Raw genomic sequence first — 20,559 nt, 5'->3', positions numbered from 1 at the left:
GACGTGGCGACCGTGGACGAATGAGATAATGACAAGTAGCGGTCACCCAGCTTCACGCGCGGACGCGCGCGTGCGCCGCACGTGCTGTCTCTTATACACATCTAGATGTGTATAAGAGACAGGACAAGTAGCGGTCACCCAACTTCACACGCGGACGCGCGCGTGCGCCGCACGTGCCTGCGGTTTCTTCACAGAATGCAGCGTGTGACGCTCAATCTCCTCCTCTGTGCACGTGATGCTCATATCATCCGGCTATTTTTTATTTTCATTTTTATTTTATTATTTTCCTTTAATTTCTTGATCCAATTTTCTCCAAATTCTCACCAAATTTCAGACTTTTCAAATTTGATTTCCTTCCTAAATTTTCATCCTTCAAATCCTTTTTATTCTCCAAATCTCAATAATTCCAATATTTCAAAATTCCTTTTTAAATCTTTTCTTTTTCTATTTTTATTCAATCTCCACCCTTCATTTGCAATCATATCCAACGGCCAAAATTTATCCCCCTCGCCTATAAATTCGACTTGATTTTACTCTTCATGAACACACCAAAAAGCTATCAAGTCTTAAGCTCTCAATTCTCTCTACTCTCAAATTCTTGTCATCTTTGCTCCTAAATTGGCCTAGAGTTATTTTTATGAGTTTTTTTTTTCTGAGTGCTCAACTTGTGTATTTAACCTTCAAGAGGTAATATTGTGAGGTTTACTTTTAATTTTTGGGAATTGTATTAAGGTGTGGGTACACCTTGAGTTGTGAGAAAAAGAAATTGGTTTGATCCTGAACTAACAAAAAGGATCTTGGATTTCTCTTTAGCCTAGGAAAAAGAGGGTCGTGTGTCGATTTGGTCCTCACCTGCAAGAGGATCACTTAGTGAAATATCCAAGAAGAAGTCTTGGAGAGTGGAGTAGGCAATTTGCTGAACCACTATAATTCCCGGTGTTTTCTTTTCCTCTCTCTCTTTTATTTCTTGTTTTTAAATTTTTTGCTTCTTGTCTTAGTTATTGTTTTTAATCGAACCAGACATGAACCAGCCGAACTGCGAACCGAACCGCACGTAAACCGATTTGTTTTTTTGTCTGACAGCGTTGCAATGTTGTGACCTAGTGTTGCAACGCTACGAATAGAACACTCCATTCGCTTAATCGCAGCGTTGCAACGCTAGTGTACAGAAACCACTGTACAGTTGCGATCTCCTTCAATTCTCCTCTGATTTTGGTCTCTTATTCTCCAGAATTCGACAGGAATTGCCACGAATGACTCAACAAACATCAAATATAGATTCTATAATAATAAATTATGCCCAAAACACAGACCCTTACAAATTAAATTTGGAAAAATGAAGATTGTAAAGACTAGATCCAATCCCGAAATTATCCAATATTGTAAACCATCATTCCATACAATCATTAACATATAGAATGCTAAAAACCACCATGAATCTGTAAAATTAATTCTGAAAAATTAGAAAAATTTAGGCCAAAACCTCGCTCTGATGCTAATTAAAGAAACCGGTGAAGGTCCTGAGCAGAAGCAGGGATGGGTCCCAAATTCCAATATTTACATAATCATAAATTTTATAGAAACAAACACAAATATTATGCATTAAATAAAAAAATTTACAACATGCGATTAGGTATGAAGAAAAGAGAAGATCCGATCTTCACATATTTCCTCTAGAATCGATCACGAAAATCAACGTACTCGAAATCCTAATGGCCATTACCACAAAGATTTCCTATGTTTTCTCTGGGATGAGAATCCAAGGAGTTGTGTGGGCTCTTGGTATTTTAGAAGGGAGGAAAATTTGAGAGGAGGAAAGGGTGTGATCAGAGAACTATTTTATCACAGATTTTCTGTTAGTTTTCACAGAGTACTCTCTCTATAAAAATCAAGAAGAAGGAGGAGGTTACAACTCCTCTATACACCCACTCATGCATGTTATAGAGATAAAAAAGGAAAGGGAGTTATAACTACCTCCCAAAATTATTTTTTCAAAAATAAAATTAATTAAAAGAAAATTTATTTTAATAAAATATTTAACATATATTTATATGATAATCACTTTATCATATAATATATATTAAACTTTATGTTATATCAAATATAACATATAACCTATAGTTTAATATTGTATCAAATACAATATAATTTATAGTTTTCATTCTCTCATTAATGCATGGTATTTAATATAAATTCCATTTATACTAAATTTAATATATGAATCTAATTCACATAATTTATATTTGAATCATATTCAAATATTTATTTTCTCTCAAATAAACTTTATATTATAATGAATCAAATACATTATATTAATTATATCATATATAAATTAAATTAAATTAATTATATCGTATATAAATTAAATTAAATTAATTATATCATATATAAATTAAATTAAATTAATTATATCATATATAACTAACTTTCTCAATTAATTTGAAAGCATTCGAATTAATTCAAAATTGATTCTTATTTAATCCCCGTTGAGCTACAGAAGAGACCTCATATACCTGTAACTTGAAGCTTCAATGGTATTTGAATAATTAATTAAACTTCTTTAATTAAATTTTTTCATTAATTTTTGGACACTTCACTAAAGACTGACAGCTGTACTTTTCGCACTATAGATATATTTCTGTGTTCATTGGATATAATCAGTCGAAAGCACGATGACCCTTCACAAATTGTTCATAAGTACGACTAGCCAAAATTACCATTTTGCACCTGTAGTTACATCTAACTTCTTAAGTACCACTGATCCCTCTAATGAACAATAAGTCGTAGTTCAACTATGACAACCCCTCTCGGGCCAGGAGAGGGTGTGGGCAACATTGTTCAAGCCCCGAAATCAGCTCTTAAGGAAACAATTTATCTACTTACCCCAATATTAGGGAAGAAGTGAATTTCGTCTTATGTAGCTGTGTTCCCAACTCCCCAATCAGACGAATCCCCAAAATGGTAGGCCTATTGAGTTGGCGATCTGGCCACTCTCACTTGTACAAATCCAAGGATCACCCTCATAGGTAGGATTTCACAACTCACTCAGGATTCAGGTCATGTCACCTATAGTCATCCTAGTGAAATGTAAGTCTCAATTATGAATACCGTTATATAATGAGACTAGTAATGTCGTGATCCGGTCTTATACAAACTCCTTTATATAGAATACCCCGCTCATATGTCTCCACACAAATGATTAGGATCAGATCATTTGTAGTACTTTACAACAATTGTAACATCTAAAAAATGGGTCGTATTCGTAGTGTCACCAAAATAAGGTATCCAAGCTTATCCATCTACTACAGACCATTTAGGTTATCACTTAAACACGATCCACTTGTATGTTTCTACATATATATTTAAGCTATAGATGATAACCTTGGATGTTAATTTATTGGTCTGTGGGTTTAAATCTACTAAATGTCAAATAAAATATCTTATACTTTATTAAATAAATAAAATATTTGTACAATACAATTACAAACTACAAGACCCAACGAGATTTGGGACATCAACTCAAACACTAGCTATATAAATTTAATAGGAATAATATTCATATTAATTTTAAAATATAATTTCTATATGAATCATATTCAAATATTTATTTCTCTCATCAAATTATATAAATTCAATGTGAATCATATTCACATTAAATTGTAATATATAGTTTCATATGAATCATATTCATAAAATTAATATTTGAATCATAATCAAATATTTATTTCTATCATAAAATTATATATAATGCATCAATATACATTATGTTTTATAATGTATCCATATATATTATTTAATTATATCTTATATTATTAATTTCCTTTAATTAATTTGAACAATTCAAATTAAACCAAGATTAATTTGACTCTCATTAGTCCTTATTGAGCTAAGGAATGGACCTGATGGACCAGTACATTGAAACTCCAATGATACGAGACCAATTGATTGAACTCTTTAATAAAATTAACAAAAATTCATTAACTGTCGGTCACTTCACTAAAGACCAACAGTTGCACTCTTCGCACTACAGATATATTTTCTGTGTCCATTAGATATAACCAGTCAAATATAAACTCCTTTCTCGACCTTTTGTGCCTAAGTTCGTCCACACTGGTACAAAACTCCTTTCCAGGATTCATAACTGTCTTTTGGACCCAACTTCTTCCAAATTTGGATTGGAGCACATTTCGACAAGTACAAACCCAAAGTTCGTCCTTTTCAGTCTCTTTTTAAAACCCTTTGTGCTAAAGTTCGTCCACATAGGTGCAAAATTCCTTGCTAGGGTTCATAGTACCTTTTCAACTATACTTTATCCAAATTTTGACTTGGAGCACATTTCGAAAACTAGAAACCTGAAGTTTGTCATTTTTGGACTATTTCTTGATGTTTTGGTCCCAAGTTCATATTGATAGGCACTAAACTTCTGTCCAGAGTTCATGAGTAACTTTTAAACCAAACTTTGATCAAATTTTGACTGAAAGCACATTTCGACACGTAGAAACCAAAAGTTCGTCCTTTTCGAACTCTTTCTTGACCTTTTGGGTCAAAGTTCGTCCACACAGATACAAAACTCCTCTCCAGGCTTCATAAGTATCTTTTAAGCCAAATTTCGTCCAAATTTGAAATTGAAGCACGTTTCGACAACTAGAAACCCACGGTTCGTCCTTTTTCAGTCTCTTTCTTGACATTTTGTGCCAAGTTTCATCCTTTCTAGTCTAGCTTTACCCTTTGTGCCAAAGTTCATCCACATGAGTACAAAATTGCTTTCCAGGATTCATAAGTACCTTTTGAACCAAAGCTCATCCGAAATTTTTAATTATAGCAGACTTCGACATGTAGAAATCCAAAGTTCGTCCTTTCTAGACTCTTTCTCGACCTTTTGTGCCTAAGTTCGTACACACTGGTAAAAAAAACTCCTTTCCAGGGTTCATAAGTGTCTTTTGAACCCAAACTTCTTCCAAATTTGAACTCGGAGCAACATTCCGACAAGTAGAAACCCAAAGTTCGTCCTTTTCAGTCTCTTTCTAAAACCCTTTGTGCCAAAGTTTGTCCACATAGATACAAAATTCCTTTCTAGAGTACCTTTTGAAACTATACTTGTCTCTAAATTTTGACTTGGAGCCCATTTCAAAAAGTAAAAACCTGAAGTTCGTCATTTTTGGAATGTTTCTTAACATTTTGTCCCAAGCTCATCGATAAAGGTATTAAATTCTGTCCAGAGATCATAAGTAACTTTTAAACCAAACTCGACCAAATTTGGACTGAGAGCACATTTTGACACATAGAAACTCGAAGTTCGTCCTTTCCGGACTCTTTCTTGAACTTTTGTGCCTAAGTTCGTCACACAAGGTACAGAACTACTTTCCAGGTTCATCATGTCTTTTGAACAAACTTCGTCCAAATTTTTAGTCATAGCATACTTCCACTTGTAGAAATTCAAAGTTCGTCCTTTTCGAAATCTTTCTTGAACTTTTGTGCCTAAGTTGTCCACAACGGTACAGAACTATTTCCAGGGTTCATCAGTACCTTTTGAACAAACTTCGTCCAATTTTAGTCATAGCATACTTCCACTTGTAGAAATTCAAAGTTCGTCCTTTTCGAAATCTTTCTTGAATTTTGTGCTAAGTTCGTCCACACGGTACAAACTACTTTCCAGGGTTCATCAGTACCTTTTGAACCAAACTTCGTCCAAATTTTCAGTCATAGCATACTTCTACTTGTAGAAATCCAAAGTCCGTTCTTTTCGGGCTCTTTCTCGACCTTTTGGCCTAAGTTCGTCCGCAATGCTACAAAACTAGTTTCCACGATTCATAAGTGCCTTATTGAACCAAACTTCGTCCAAATTTTTAGTCATAGCAGACTTCCACTTGTAGAAATCCAAAGTTCGTCCTTTTTGGACTCTTTCTCGACCTTTTGTGCCCAAGTTCATCCATAATGGTACAAAACTACTTTCCAGGGTTCATAAGTACCGAGAACCAAAGTTCGTCCAAATTTTTAATTACGGCAGATTTCGACTTGTAGAAATCCAAAGTTCGTCCCTTTCGGACTCTTTCTCGACTTTTTGTGTCTATGTTCGTGCACACTGGTACAAAACTCCTTTCCAAGGTTCATAAGTGTCTTTTGAACCAAATTTCTTTCAAATTTGGACTTGGAGCACATTTGGACTAGTAGAAACCCAAAGTTCTTCCTTTCTCTTTCTTTACCCTTTGTGCCAAAGTTCGTCCATATAGGTACAAAATTCCTTTCTAGGGTTCAAGTACCTTTTGAATTATACTTTGTCCAAATTTTTACTTGGAGCACATTTCGAAAAGTATAAACCTGAACTTCGTCATTTTTGGACTCCTTCTTGACGTTTTGGTCCCAAGTTCGTCAATATATGTACTAAACATCTATCCAGAGTTCATAGCTAACTTTTAAACCAAACTTCGACCAAATTTGAACTGAGAGCAAATTTTGACACGTAGGAAACCCAAAGTTCGTCCTTTCCAGACTATTTCTCGACCTTTTGTGTCAAAGTTCGTCCACACAGGTACAAAAACTTCTCTCCGGAGTTCATAAGTTTCTTTTAAACAAAACATCGTCCAAATTTGGACTTGGAGCACATTTCGACAAGTAGAAATCAAAAGTTCGTCATTTTTGGACTCTTTCTTGACCTTTTGGTCAAAGTTCTTCCATAAAGGTACAAAACTCTTATCCAGTATTCATAACTAACTTTTAAACTAAACTACGACCAAATATTGACTGAATGCATTTCCATACAGAAACCGAAAGTTCATCCTTTTCGAACTCGTCCACACAGGTACAAAACTCCTCTCTAGGCTTCATACGTATCTTTTGAACAAAACATCGTCAAAATTTGGACTTGGAGCACATTACTACTTATGAATTCCTGTCCAGAGTTCATAAGTAACTTTTAGACCCAACTTCGACCAAATTTGGACTGAGAGCACATTTTAACACATAGAAACCCAAAGTTCGTACTTTCCGGACTCTTTCTCGACCTTTCGTGTCAAAATTCGCACTTTCCAGACTCTTTCTCGACCTTTTGTGCCTAAGTTCGTCCACACTGGTATAAAACTCCTTTCTAGGATTCATAACTGTCTTTTGGACCCAACTTCTTCCAAATTTGGATTGGAGCACATTTGACAAGTATAAACCCAAAGTAAGTCTATAGGTTGTAATGGATCTGCAAGAGGAAATGGGGTGCTGATGGGAAGATGCAAACCTTCAAGACTAGACGGGTGGCAAAGGGTTATACCCATGTAGAGGGAGTCGACTATAAGGAGACTTTCTCGCCTGTTGTTATGCTGAAGTTTATCCGAAATTTCCTATCCATTGCCTCATATTATGACTATGAGATATGGCAAATGAATGTCAAGACTGCTTTTCTGAATGGAAATGTTAAGGAGACTATTTATATGGTACAATATGAAGGATTCATAGCCTATGGTCAAAAGAAAAAGGTTTGCAAGCTTACTCGGTCCATTTATAGATTGAAATAGGCATCTTGATCTTGGAATATATGATTTGATACTACAATCAAATCTTATGACTTTGTTCAGAATGTTGATAAGCCTTATGTATACAAGAAGATCTTAAAAGTTCATTAGTTTTCCTTGTGTTGTATGTAAACGATATCCTACTCATTAGGAATGATGTAGGTGTATTTACTACAGTTAAGAACTAGCTAGTGACCTAATTCCAAATGAAATATTTGGGAGAGGCTCAGTTTGTTCTTGGTATTCAGATCTTTCAAGATCGAAAGAACAGAATGCTAGCACTGTCTCAGGCATCGTATATTGACACGATGTTGATCAAATATTTGATACAGAACTCCAAGAGGGGACTTTTGCCTTTCAGGCATGGAGTTACATTGTCTAAGTACCAATGTCCTTGGACACCTCAAGAGGTTGAGGAAATGAGATGGATCCCCTATGCATCTATCGTGGGCAGTTGATGTATGCGATCTTATGTACTAGACTTGACATCTGCTATGTAATGGGATAGTTGGTACATATCAATCTAATCTAGGATATGATCACTGGACAGTCGTTAAGAACATCTTCAAGTATCTATGGATAACGAGGGACTACATGCTTGTGTATGGTTCTAAAGATTTGATCCTTACAGAATACACTGACTCTAATTTTTCAGACTGGCAGGGATTCTCAGAAATCCACTTCAAGATCAGTGTTCACTCTTAACGGAGAGGTTGTAGTATAGTGAACCACCAAGCAGGGGTACATCGCGGACTCTACCAAGAGGTTGAGTATGTAGCGGCGTGTGAGGCTGCTAAGGAGGCCATTTTGCTCAGAAAATTCCTCACTAATCTAGAAGTTGATCTAGACATGTCAAAACCCATCACACTTTATTGTGATAATAGTGGTGTTGTGGCTAATTCCTGTGAGTCTAGGAGTCATAAGTGCGACAAGCACATAGAGTGGAACTATCATCTCATCCAAGAGATTGTGTATCGATGGGACATGATTCTCACGAAGATAGCTTCGGAGCACAACGTTGCTAATTTGTTTACGAAGGCTCTCACAACTATAGTGTTTGAGGGTCACTTATAGAGTATGGGTCTACGGGACAGACCATGGTTGGACTAGGGCAAATGGAGGATCTACTGTGCATGTTATGCCCTAGTTTGTTGTTTTGTGTACTTGTGTAATATCATTTTGTACACCCCATTAGCTTTAGGACAAGTGGAAGATTGTTGGGGTTGATGCCCTAAATCTCGTAGGGTCATATAGTTTGTAAACCTTGTATGAACAAACTTATATGTGATTAATAATATTTTATATTTTATTCACTTTGTCTATGAAATATATGATATTTTAGTTGCATTAACCACAAACTAATAAACTAACATAAAAAATTATTGTTGTAACTTAAACATGTATGTGGAGACATACAGATGGATTATGTTTAAGTGATAACCTAAATGGTCTGTAGTAAATAGATAAGGCTGGGTACCTTATCTTGATGACACTACGAGTATGGCCCGCTTTGTAGATGTTACAAATGTTATAAAGTGCTACAAATGATCTGTGTCCTGATCATTCATGTATTAGACATGCGAGCAGGGATATTCTATACAAAGAAGTTTGTATAAGACTGGACCATGAAATGATTAGTCTCATTATATAATGTCATTCATAATAGAGACTCTCATTTCACTAGAATGACCATAGGCAACATGACCTTAATCTGGAGTGAGTTGTAAAACGATATTTTGGCCTTCATTATAGGGATCAATGGTACTTAAGAAGTTAGATGTAACTACATGAGCAAAACGGTATTTTGGCCCAACAGTACTCACGAGCAATTTGTGAAGGGTCATCGTACTGTTGATTGGTTATATCCAATAGACATATAAATATACTTGTAGTTCGAAGAGTGTAACTGTCGGTCTTTAGTGGAGTGTTCGACAGTTAACTGACGATGAATAATGTAATTAAAGAGTTTAATTAATTATTCACGTACCTTTGGAGCTTCAAGCTACAGGTCCATAAGGTCCCCTTGGTAGCTCAAAAGGATTTAGTTGAGAATAAGTTTTTGGGTTAATTTGAATTGTTCAAATTAATAAGAGGGAATTTAATTATATCTTAAATAATTAAATTGATTCAATTATATATGATATAATTGACTTAATGTATTTGATACATTATAGTTTAACTGGAGAATAAATATTTGAACGTGATTCAAATATATTTTCTATGAATAAGATTCATAGATGTTAAATTTAATATAAATATGATTTATATTAAATGCCATAAAATAGAGAAAAAGAACTATAGTTTGTATTATATATGACGCAATATTAAAACTATAGGTTATAAATATAATATGATAAGTTGGTTACTATATTTTTTTATAGTATTAATTATTTTGGATAATTAATCCATTTTTCTCTCTAACAACCTTAGTAGGTGGTTAAGTGATTTTTGTGGCTATATTGGGATAAATAAAATAAGATTTTATTTTTTCCTAGAGAATCTACACGACAAAAACACAGATTTATGCGATAGATTGAGAGCCTATACGATAGAGTTATTAAACTCTTAAACTCCTTCCTAACCAAAATAGTCAGAGCTCACCACTCCTTGGTTCTCACCCTGAGAATACTAAGGAAACCAAGTGGTTGTGTCCTTCCCTTTTGGTTCGAGTTCTGTTGCTATTCGAGGAGTTTGTGTTTGTTCGGAGAGATCGTGACAGTTTGAGGGTTGTACAAGAAGAAGTTTTCTCCAAACGTATAATTACTTGAACCCTTAGCATAGAACCAACGAGTGTTATGCTGGATCAATTGGGCAGACATGCAAACGGATGAAGATTTTTGTTAAACTTCGTAGCATAGCTACAATATGCCCTATGGTTTGCAACACTATAGAAGATGTTGCTCTCGGGTCTTCAATGTAACGATGGACCATAAGGGTGGCATTGCAACGCTCCAAAAGATGGATGGTTCTGTCTTCAAGCGTAAGGTTACACTGTCCATAGGGTTGCTATACTCAGTCTAAGGGCATTTATATAACTTTCTTATTTTTTTCATCGTTGATGATCCCAATCTTCTTTTCCAATTGTTTTTTCTCCAAATGAATGTTCTACCCCTTCGGAGGATTAAAACCTACAAAATTGGATAATAAATGCACAAATTTTAAGAACAAAGGTAGATTAAGCTAAGGAATATAACACTTTTATGGTGCTATTAGAAATATAGTTACTCATGGCAATACCTTGTTGTATTTAGTTTCTTTGAAAAAATGTTACTAAGTTTGGTTATTGGTTTGCTTATATTTGTCCCTTTGAAGACATTTGATAGTTTCCTTGTATTTAGTTTCTTTGTAAAAACCTTCCAACCCTATTCTTATATATAAAAGTTCTTATTAATGTTTGTATTGATATTGTGTTAAAATATGATTAGTTGATTATGAAAATCATGTGTGTAATGATAAGATTCAAAGAAAAATAAATGATCAAGACATGTACTTTTTTATTAACAATATAAAACTGTCATAAATTTTAAATTTCGTGACAGTAAAAATGTGTCGCGATAGAACATTTGTTGACATAAAACATTTGACATGGTTCAAATATTCTTAACAATAATTTGTCACGATTAAGATATTTTTGACAAGAAAAAATGTCACTGTATATTCTTTTTTCATATTTTATAATTGTAGTCAATATCCACAACAAAAAATTAGCCAGTTTCGAGTGAAATAAAGATATGATAACATGTCATAGTAAATCTGACAATGATAGTTGTTCATCGTCGGTAATTGTTCATTGTTGACAATTATTAATTGTCATTAAAAGTTCAATTATGACATTTAAGAAAAAAAACTATCGTTGATTATCATATCTATATAAGGGATACCATGACAGAAAATAACTGTCAGAATTTTAGTTGTGATAATTTTTGAATGTCATTGAATCAAAATTTTGTTATAGTGAGAAAAAAACTGATATTTTATGACCATCAATATATATATATTAAAATTAATAGTTATTTTTTAAACTCTAAATTAAGGTTTTGTTGACGGTCTTATGTCATGAACGTCAGAAAAACAAAAAATCCGTATGTTAAAAAAGGTTAAATTTGTATTAAGGGATGACTCTCTTCCTTTATGAGTTAACTAAAGTAGCCAAGAGTGAGCATGACACTCATGCTTTCTTTTGTAGCAAAACGGTTAGCAAAACAATTGAGTGTTTTTCCTTGAGTGTGGTTCTTTCCGATGATTCAGATGATTTGCATGTAGTCTATACGAGGCAAGCTAGAATGAAAGTAAGGATGACACTAAGGATTTGTCCTAGGAAAAAAAAAGAAAAAAAAAGGAAAAAAAAAAGAAAGAAAGAAAGAAAGAAAAGGTAACAAAGCCTTGCAAAAATGGTAACCTTGAGGCCTAGCAAACAAACAAGTTTGGGGGAGGGTGTATATTCATGTAGGTTTGAAGCTTTAAGCAAAACTTATTAACCATTGGGCACCATACTATGTTTAATGACTTGTAGTTAAGCTAGTGTGGCATGTTGGCTAGTTAACTAAGTGAAGTTAAGCCTTGAGGTAGTAAAACTTGGTAAGGGTCCTTTTAGATGTTTGAACAAAGTTAAGTTGTTAAAGTTTGAGATCATGTCTCCTAAAAGTTACTCACTTTGCATTTTCACTTGATAAAACATGTTCATTTATTAATCTTTACCCTTGTTTTTTTTACTCGAGGACAAGCAAGGACTTAAGTTTGGAGTGTGATAAATGTCTCAAATGCATTATTTTATTATATACTTTGGCACTTTTCCTAATGAAAATTATTATTTACATGTTTATTTACCTCTTTAATTTACCTAAATAGGATAAATTGTTAAAACATAGGTTCTTTAACCGTTTAAAGAGTATCTTTACAATTTTGAGTTGGTTTTATGATCTTTTGCTGAGGATGTTGACTATTTTATAAAATTCGACTATGATGTGCCCTATAAAAACCCTAGTTTTCCATATTTGTGATCAGGCATTCGTGGTTGCAGATTTCAAGATTCGTGTCCAGTCGTATGTTAGAAGATACATTGTTATTAAGATAGTGATAAGAATCTATCACTGATAGATAGTGCTAGAAAACTATTGCTACCTATCGGTAGTAGATAGTAATACACACTAATAATGAGTTTCCTTTAGAGATGTCTACTTTCCCCATTGGGATGAGACCTCTCGGGGACCCGCATTTAGATGGGGAATAGGAGAGGGAGTGGGGGGAAAATTTTTCTGAAAGTCAATTGGGGTCGAGGATGGGGACGAGGAATCCCCGTCCCGTTCTCCATCCTCACCCGTTAGACTTTTTTCTTATATTTATTATAATAATTTAATGTTATGATATTTATCTTTATTATATAGATATTATATTTAAGTTTCCAGATTTATTGTTTAATAGTCAAAATGATGGACATGTTTGAATTAGTGTGAAAAAAGAATATGTCTGAATTATAATAAATTTAGATTATGTAAATGAATAATTTGATAAATAATTATTTCCTTCAACTTGAAAATTTTGAGTAATTTCTCTTCGAATTTTAACTGCCCATGTGTAACAAATCATATAAAAGTTAACCATTTAATTAAAACTTTTTCATAATAATGATTTATGTTAATTGATTTTTTTTTTTTAAAAAAATCAAATTGAGGAAAATTCTTGGCAGGAAACCTGATCCCCATAAATTTCTCGTGAAAATTATCTATTTGATCCCTGTGGAAAATGTAATGGGATGGAGAATGAAATAGGGAGCGGCAAAGCCATCCCGACCTCACTCCGTCCTATGAATATCTCTAATTTTCTTAAAGCATGGCATCTTAGATTATTTTGCATGGATTAGACAAATTTTTGCTATATTTATAAATTATTTTAGATTCTACTATATTTATAATTAATTCCATTCATTTTATACACATGTAAACAATCCGAAAAACATATATATAGATTTTAAAATTAGTAATAAATCCCATCGATTGAATTTATTCTCTCATTTTAATAAGAAAAATACATTACATGCATCTTGAGTGTAACTAATCTAGTGGTCCACCCTTTACTAGTTGACAAACTCGTTTCATTAATAGATAATTTTGTATTTTTTGCTACAGCATGAATGATTAGGATTGATTAAAATTGAGGGAAAAAAAAGGTGGGTTGCCGCTGTTAAACCCCACCATTTCCAAATGGATGAGTGTATGGGATGGGAGATGTTGGAAAAACAATGTTAATGAAAGAGATTTCGAGAATAGTTATGGAGAAAAAGTTATTTGATGAAGTGATCACATCGACCATAAGTCAGACCTTAGACATAAAAACAATTCAAGGACAACTTGTTGATAAGCTTGGGCTGAATTTTGACCAAGAAACAGACGAAGGAAAGGCCCTTATGCTACATAAAAGGTTGAAGATGGAATAAAGGATCCTCGTTGTACTTCATGTTTGGAAGCAAATTGATTTAGAAATCATAGAAATTCCAAGTATTGAAGATCACAGAGGATGCAAGATCCTATTTATCTCTAGAGTTAATAGTGTACTCTTGAATGATATGTGCATACGTGAAAATTTTGAGATAAGAGTTTTACAAGAGGACGAGACGTGGAATTTATTCAAGAAAATGGTTTGTGAGATTGTTGAAACATCTGATTTAAAAAGTATAGCTGTTGAAATAGCAAGGAATGTGCACATTTGCCCATTGCTATAACAAAGATCGCCAAGGCATTGAGAAATAAACATTCATCCATTTGGAAAGATGCCTTAAACCAATTAAAAAATCCTGTAGTTGTCAATATAAGAGGCCAAATTATTGTTTTTGCTCTATAGCATGTTTCCAGAAGATATTGTAATTGATGTGAAAAAATTACATGTATATACTATTGGCATGGGTTTCTTGCATGGTGTTGACACTATGGCATAAGCAGAACATAGGATAGCAAAATTGGTGGATGATCTCATATCTTCTTCTTTACTTATAGAAGATTCAAATGATGGTTGGGGTCATGGATATGTTAAAATGCACGTCATTCGTGATGTTGCTATATTAATTGCCTCCAAAGACAATCGTATTTGTACGCTAAACTATTCCAAAGGATTGGATGAATCATGACCATAAAAAATAATGTCAGGTGATCATACAATAATGTACTTAAATATTGAAGGGTTGTGTAACACTCCCCAAAAATTAATGTTACCTAAAGTTCACTTATTGGTATTACGTGGATGATTGTTGGATGAGTGTGAGTTGTCAAATACTTTCTTTGGACAGATAAAAGAGCACAAAATTCTAGAACATTAAATTTTCCACAGAGATGACGCCATTACTTTTCCCTTTTGCAAACCTTCAAACATTGTGTTTAATTAGATGTAAATTGGGAAACATGGAAGCGATTGGAGACTGAAATAGGCTTGAAATTCTTAGTTTTCAAGGATTAAACATCATCGAGATCCCAACGACGATAAGCCAATTGACGCGACTAAAAGTATTAGATTTATCAAGATGTTTTAAACTAAAGATAATTCCACCTAATATTCTCTTGAATGTGAAAAATCTAGAAGAATTGTATTTGGAAACTTTTGATGGATGGGAACGAGAAGAATTGAAGGAAGGAAGAAGAAATGCTAGTCTTTCAGAGATTAGCCACCTTTCTCACTTATAGCATTGTGGATTCAAGATGAAAAAATTATGCCAAAACAGTTATTTTCAAGATTGTTGAATTTGGAAAAGTTTGTGTTGGGTTTTGTTTTGACTTCAGGCCTACGAAGCGAGGATTTCAGCCCAAAGAAGAGAGGTTGGTAGAATGAAAGGCTCACAGAGAGCCATGCCTCTCAGCTGCCTCAACTACACATGGATTACTCCACTATCGACGATCAATGGGAAATGTTAGAAGTCGATAAAAAATTTAGTTGGTAACAATTTTTTCTCTTTCTTTTCTCTCTAATTTCTAGAAAAACTCTCTAACCCTATCAGACTTGCTTTGTGTTCTTGCGTGAATTTATAGAGACTGAAGGATCAAATCACACATGCAAATTGAAGAAGAGAAAGAGGAAGAGAAGATGAACAAAAGCATGTACGTGGTTTGGCCTAATTCGAAGCCTAATATCTTTCTATTACAGATTTTGTTCATGTATGCGAAGAATAGATGATCTTTTATTGAAGTATTGTTCCGAGATAAGTTTTCTTTTATATGATTTGTTACAAGGGTTCTTCCATTTGAGTTACAAGAAAATGAATCTTTACATTTAAAAAACTCTATATTTATGACAAAATTTAGAGTTTCGACATTTTATGGTTGAGCAAAAAGATCCTTTCCAAAAAATTTTGGTCCAAATTAGAGTTTAAAATTGGGCAAATTGGAGAATTTGGAGAGTATATTTCCTAGTGATCACGATCATGTTAGAGAATCTCAATTCAACAAGTTGAATGTGATAAAGTTGTTAGATTGTAATAAATCTGGAAATGTCTTTTTCGACTCTACCTTGGATGATCTTTTGCATCTTGAGGAGATTAAAATTATCGATTGTGAGATGATGACAACGATCACTATAATGGAAATCGAAAGTACAGGGATCAAAACAATATTTAAACATTTCATGACTTATGTTAGAATTAAATACTACTTTGATCTATATATTTTAAACTTTGGTTCATTTTCGTCCCTATACTTTCAAATGGTTTGTATACTTTCAACTTTGGTTTGTTTTGCTCCTTGTACTTTCAAATGGTTCATTTCATACACTATTAGACATGTACCAGTATCTATCATTGATAGACAATAGCATTTTGTTACACTTAATCCATAGTTTTGTCATTTAAAACAATTAAATGACTAAATATAATGATCCTTAATTTATTAGGTAATTATTAATTTGGTTACTAAATTTTGCAATTTCTTAATTTTACTGTTATTGTTTAAGAACTTCTCAATTAATAATTATCCAATACTTTAGGAACCAAGTGGTATAATTAGTAATAATTTAAAAGCAAAATAAAAATAAAAATTTCATATTTTATTTTTCTTTTTGCTATGTTTAGTTTAAGGAAACTAAAACAATGAACGAAAAATAAACTAAAATGAGATTGAAAAAGGGCAGAGGCAAATTTGAGAGAATTTTAAAAATAATCTTTTATTGTAACATTTTAAAATAATTAGTAAAAAGGAAAAATTAAAAAAATCATATAGATGAGCCAAGTATAATGGTTATATTTCCAAAAAAAAAGTATGCTTTTTTTTTTTTTTTAATAAAATCTAAATATAAATAATAATTAAAATAATTAAATATATGGATAATTGTTTTAAATGGTAAAATTGTTGATTTATTTTTAAGTATAGCAAAATGTCACCATCCATTAGTGATAGACTGTGATAGACATCTATCACTAACACCGATAGATGTCTATTATGGTCCATCATGGTCTATGACTTATAGATAATGACATTTGATTATATTTGTAAATAAATTGACTCTTTTTTTTTTCTTTTATCTAAAAACATGCTAAAAATATTCATACATAATAGCAAAATATCACAGTCTACTTGTGACAAACACAATAGATAGCGATAGATCACTACTATCTGTGTCACTACTATCTGTGTCTATCTATATCATGATAAACACAAATAGTAGTCTATTATTGTCCATCGCGGTCTATCACAAGTAGACTGTGATATTTTGCTATTAAAATATTTTGATTCATTTTTTTATATTTGAAAACAATCTGAAAAGAAATATATACTAATTTTGTAAATAATAAATGTCATTTGATAATTTTTAAGCAATATGGTTTTACTAACATTTTAAAGCAATATTAGGTTTATTAATTTTGAAACAAAAAAGTTAGGACAAATATCAATTTAAATCTTAAACTAACAATTGTATCAATTTAACCTTAAATTTTTGGGGTTGTATCAATCTAAATCCCGAACTTGTAGAGTTGTATCAATTTAGATCTCAAACTAATAATTGTATCAATTTAAACTTAGGATTTTCACTAGTGTATCAATTTGAACTTTTAACTTTCATAAGTTTATCTAATAAAACATAATACAGGGTTTAAGTCGATATAATTATGAAAATTTAAGTTTAAATTGATACACTTATAGAAGTTTAAGGTTTAAATTGGTACAATTATTTGTTTGAAATTTAAATTGATAGAACGCCAAAAGTTCAATGATGAAATTGATAAAATTAAGTATAAATTGATATAATCCGAAGGTTCAAGATTTAAACCAATACAATTATTAGTTTAAGTTTTAAATTAATACTTGAAGGATATAATTGATATTTGTCCAAAAAGGTTAATACATGTTACTGCGTTTTACTTAAAGGAAAATAACATGAATTAAAATAGGTAATTTTCGTTTGAAAGTTAAATACTCAATTAATTTAAAATATGAATTGTCAAAAAAACTGATTAAAATATGTAAATTAAAATTTTTAACTAGTCAAGCACTTATAATTAGGTCGCTAAAATTAAAATAAAATATTAAGCTTAGGCTTTTGAGAGATTATACTACATTGACATGCATAACTATATGTAATAATTTTATTTATCATGGAATCATTTTTTGTTTGTAGGTTGTAGGTTAAGTTAAATTTTTATCTCAACTAATTCTTCTATTGTGATAATGTATAAAGATGATAATGATAATTATTTACAACTATATTAATAAGTATATGAATGACAGGTATCACTTCCTAATTTAAAGAAATTGAAAATTGGGAAGGCTCACAAATTGAAGATGATATTCCATAGTATATTCCTTCCTAATTCCTTCTCCAAGCTCGAAAATGTACATATTGGTAAATGTAAAAACCTTGAAAAAGTTTTTCCTTCCAATACAATGAGTAGACTTATATGTCTTAAATCTTTAAGGATTGAGAGTTGTAATTTATTGGAAGGAGTATTTGAAGTGCAAGAGCCAAATGTTCGCAACAAGAGAATTGATTTGCTCTCGAGTTTGATGTGCCTGGAATTATTTTAATTGCCAAACCTCCAATATATATGAGAGAAGGATCCTTGCGAACTATTGAATGTTAAAGCATTAAAAATTGCTATTCGTCGATGTCCAAAACTCAAAAGAGAATATCTAGTTTTTCATCAACTAAAAAAGTTGGAAATAGATTTAAGTAAACTGAAAAAGATTCTAAGGGAAGAAAAGTCAAGACAGATATTGGAACTTGATCAATCGGAGACTTCAAAGGTAAATCTTCTAACATCATACATTTGGTAATTATTTTGAGAAATATATTATTGGCTTCGATATGTCAAAAGAGGATTGTAAAAATTTGGCTTCCTAAATCTTCTAAATGAGTTGTGGTGTTAAAACAAAAATTCTCTTGGATAGAAATAGGAACCTTCTCACTCTCGTGTTTATTAAGTTTTGAGTTTTGGGTAATTACAATAAATAATATTTTTAGAGATAATATCTAAGTGTATAACAACATTTTAAAAAAAATTGTAAATATAGCAAAGTCTATCGGTTCTATCGATGATAGATTTTTAGCAGCAATATGGTTTATCACTAATAGACTCCTAGCAATGATATAGTCTATCACTGATAGACTATTTAAATTTTGTCATATCTATAATTTTTTTTATATTATGCTACAACTATTAAATACTTTGGGTCTGTTTCCCTTATTTACCGCTGTCTCGTATTTTTGCTTTCAAATTAACAAAAATTATGTCTGATAATTTTATTTATTTGTAAAAATGTCTACAGGCCGAGATTATACAATTCTGAAATGGTCCAAAATTATTTTTCAGACTTAAATGCTTGAGGCTATATGGTTCTTTTGACTATCGTCTGACGTATTTGCCAATAAAAATTGTGCAGATACTACCCAGTCTTCGAGAGTTTGAAGTAAGAAAAACAATGTTCGAAGAAGTGGATAATGTTGAATAATGGCAACATGAAAAACGATATTAGCTTTCAATTTTGAGTTTATATGAACTACCCAAGCTTAGACATCTGTGGAATGGAGACATACAAAAGAATAATTCCTTAATAATTAAGAATTTGATGCAATTAAATGTATCAAGTTGTGGCATATTACATCTTTTAGTTCCATCATCAATGTCGTTTAGGAACTTGAGATGGTTAACGGTGGCAAAATGTCATAAGTTGACCTATTTGCTAAGTCCATCAGTTGCTAGAAGCATGATGCAACTTATCGATTTGGATTTAGATGATTGCAAAAAGATGACTACTGTGGTTGCCAAAGGAGTGGAAGAAGAAAATGATGAAATTCTATTCAATATATTAGATTCTGTCGTTCTTAAAGATTTGTCCAAACTGACAAGTTTTCATTCTGAAAAATGTACCATCAAGATTCCATCCTTAGACAATATAGTTCTTAAAAATTGTCCCGACACGAGGGATTTCTCTCGTGGAATTGTAAGCACACCACGTTTGTCAATGGAACAAATTAGATTCTTTGATCTCGCAACCTTTAACTTTTATTGAATCCTTAAAGATTCAAAACACATCATTGTCAAAGATATCAATGTCACTATTCAACAAGTTTGGGAAAACCATTACGATACCAACCTCCCATATTTGTATCAAGAAGAGGTTAGTACATATTTCAAAGGACTAATAAAAGTAGTCAAATTTTAAGGTTTATTGCTGAACTAATATATATGTATATGCAATTTGTTGGGTGAGGTTCCTTATGAACTTATTTATGTAGAATTTGGAGGAAAACCAACCTGATCCTTCTTCTTATGTTGAGGAATGAGACTCATGATGATATCCCATTACTTTATGAGATTCCATCATCCTTAATAAGGTCAGTCACTTGAACCCTTATTGTTTTGACTTTGAGAATGGTATCATGTATAAAATTTATATTACAATAAAAATTTGACAACTTAGATATAACTCTTAGACATTATATTTAATTTGTCTTCGCCCAAAACTTTAAGCTTTTGAGTCAATTGGTCATTTAAGATGATGTCAGAGCATGTTAGTTTAGAATATCCTGTATTCAGGCCCCTGCAACATTGTTTCCTCCCATTTTAATATTAGAAAAATTGCATTGA

General features: G+C 32.2%; 1 pseudogene; it reads left to right on the top strand.

The window, feature by feature from the left end:
- The window catches only part of LOC120079164, a 52,842-nt pseudogene extending 32,587 nt beyond the window's left edge, over positions 1–20,255 (top strand).
- Positions 20,256–20,559: the final 304 nt, after the last annotated feature.

This window comes from Benincasa hispida, chromosome 6, assembly GCF_009727055.1.
Source record: "Benincasa hispida cultivar B227 chromosome 6, ASM972705v1, whole genome shotgun sequence".
NCBI lineage: Eukaryota > Viridiplantae > Streptophyta > Magnoliopsida > Cucurbitales > Cucurbitaceae > Benincasa > Benincasa hispida.
Note: the sequence above shows the minus strand (reverse complement) of the source record. Positions and strands in the feature narration are given on the sequence as shown.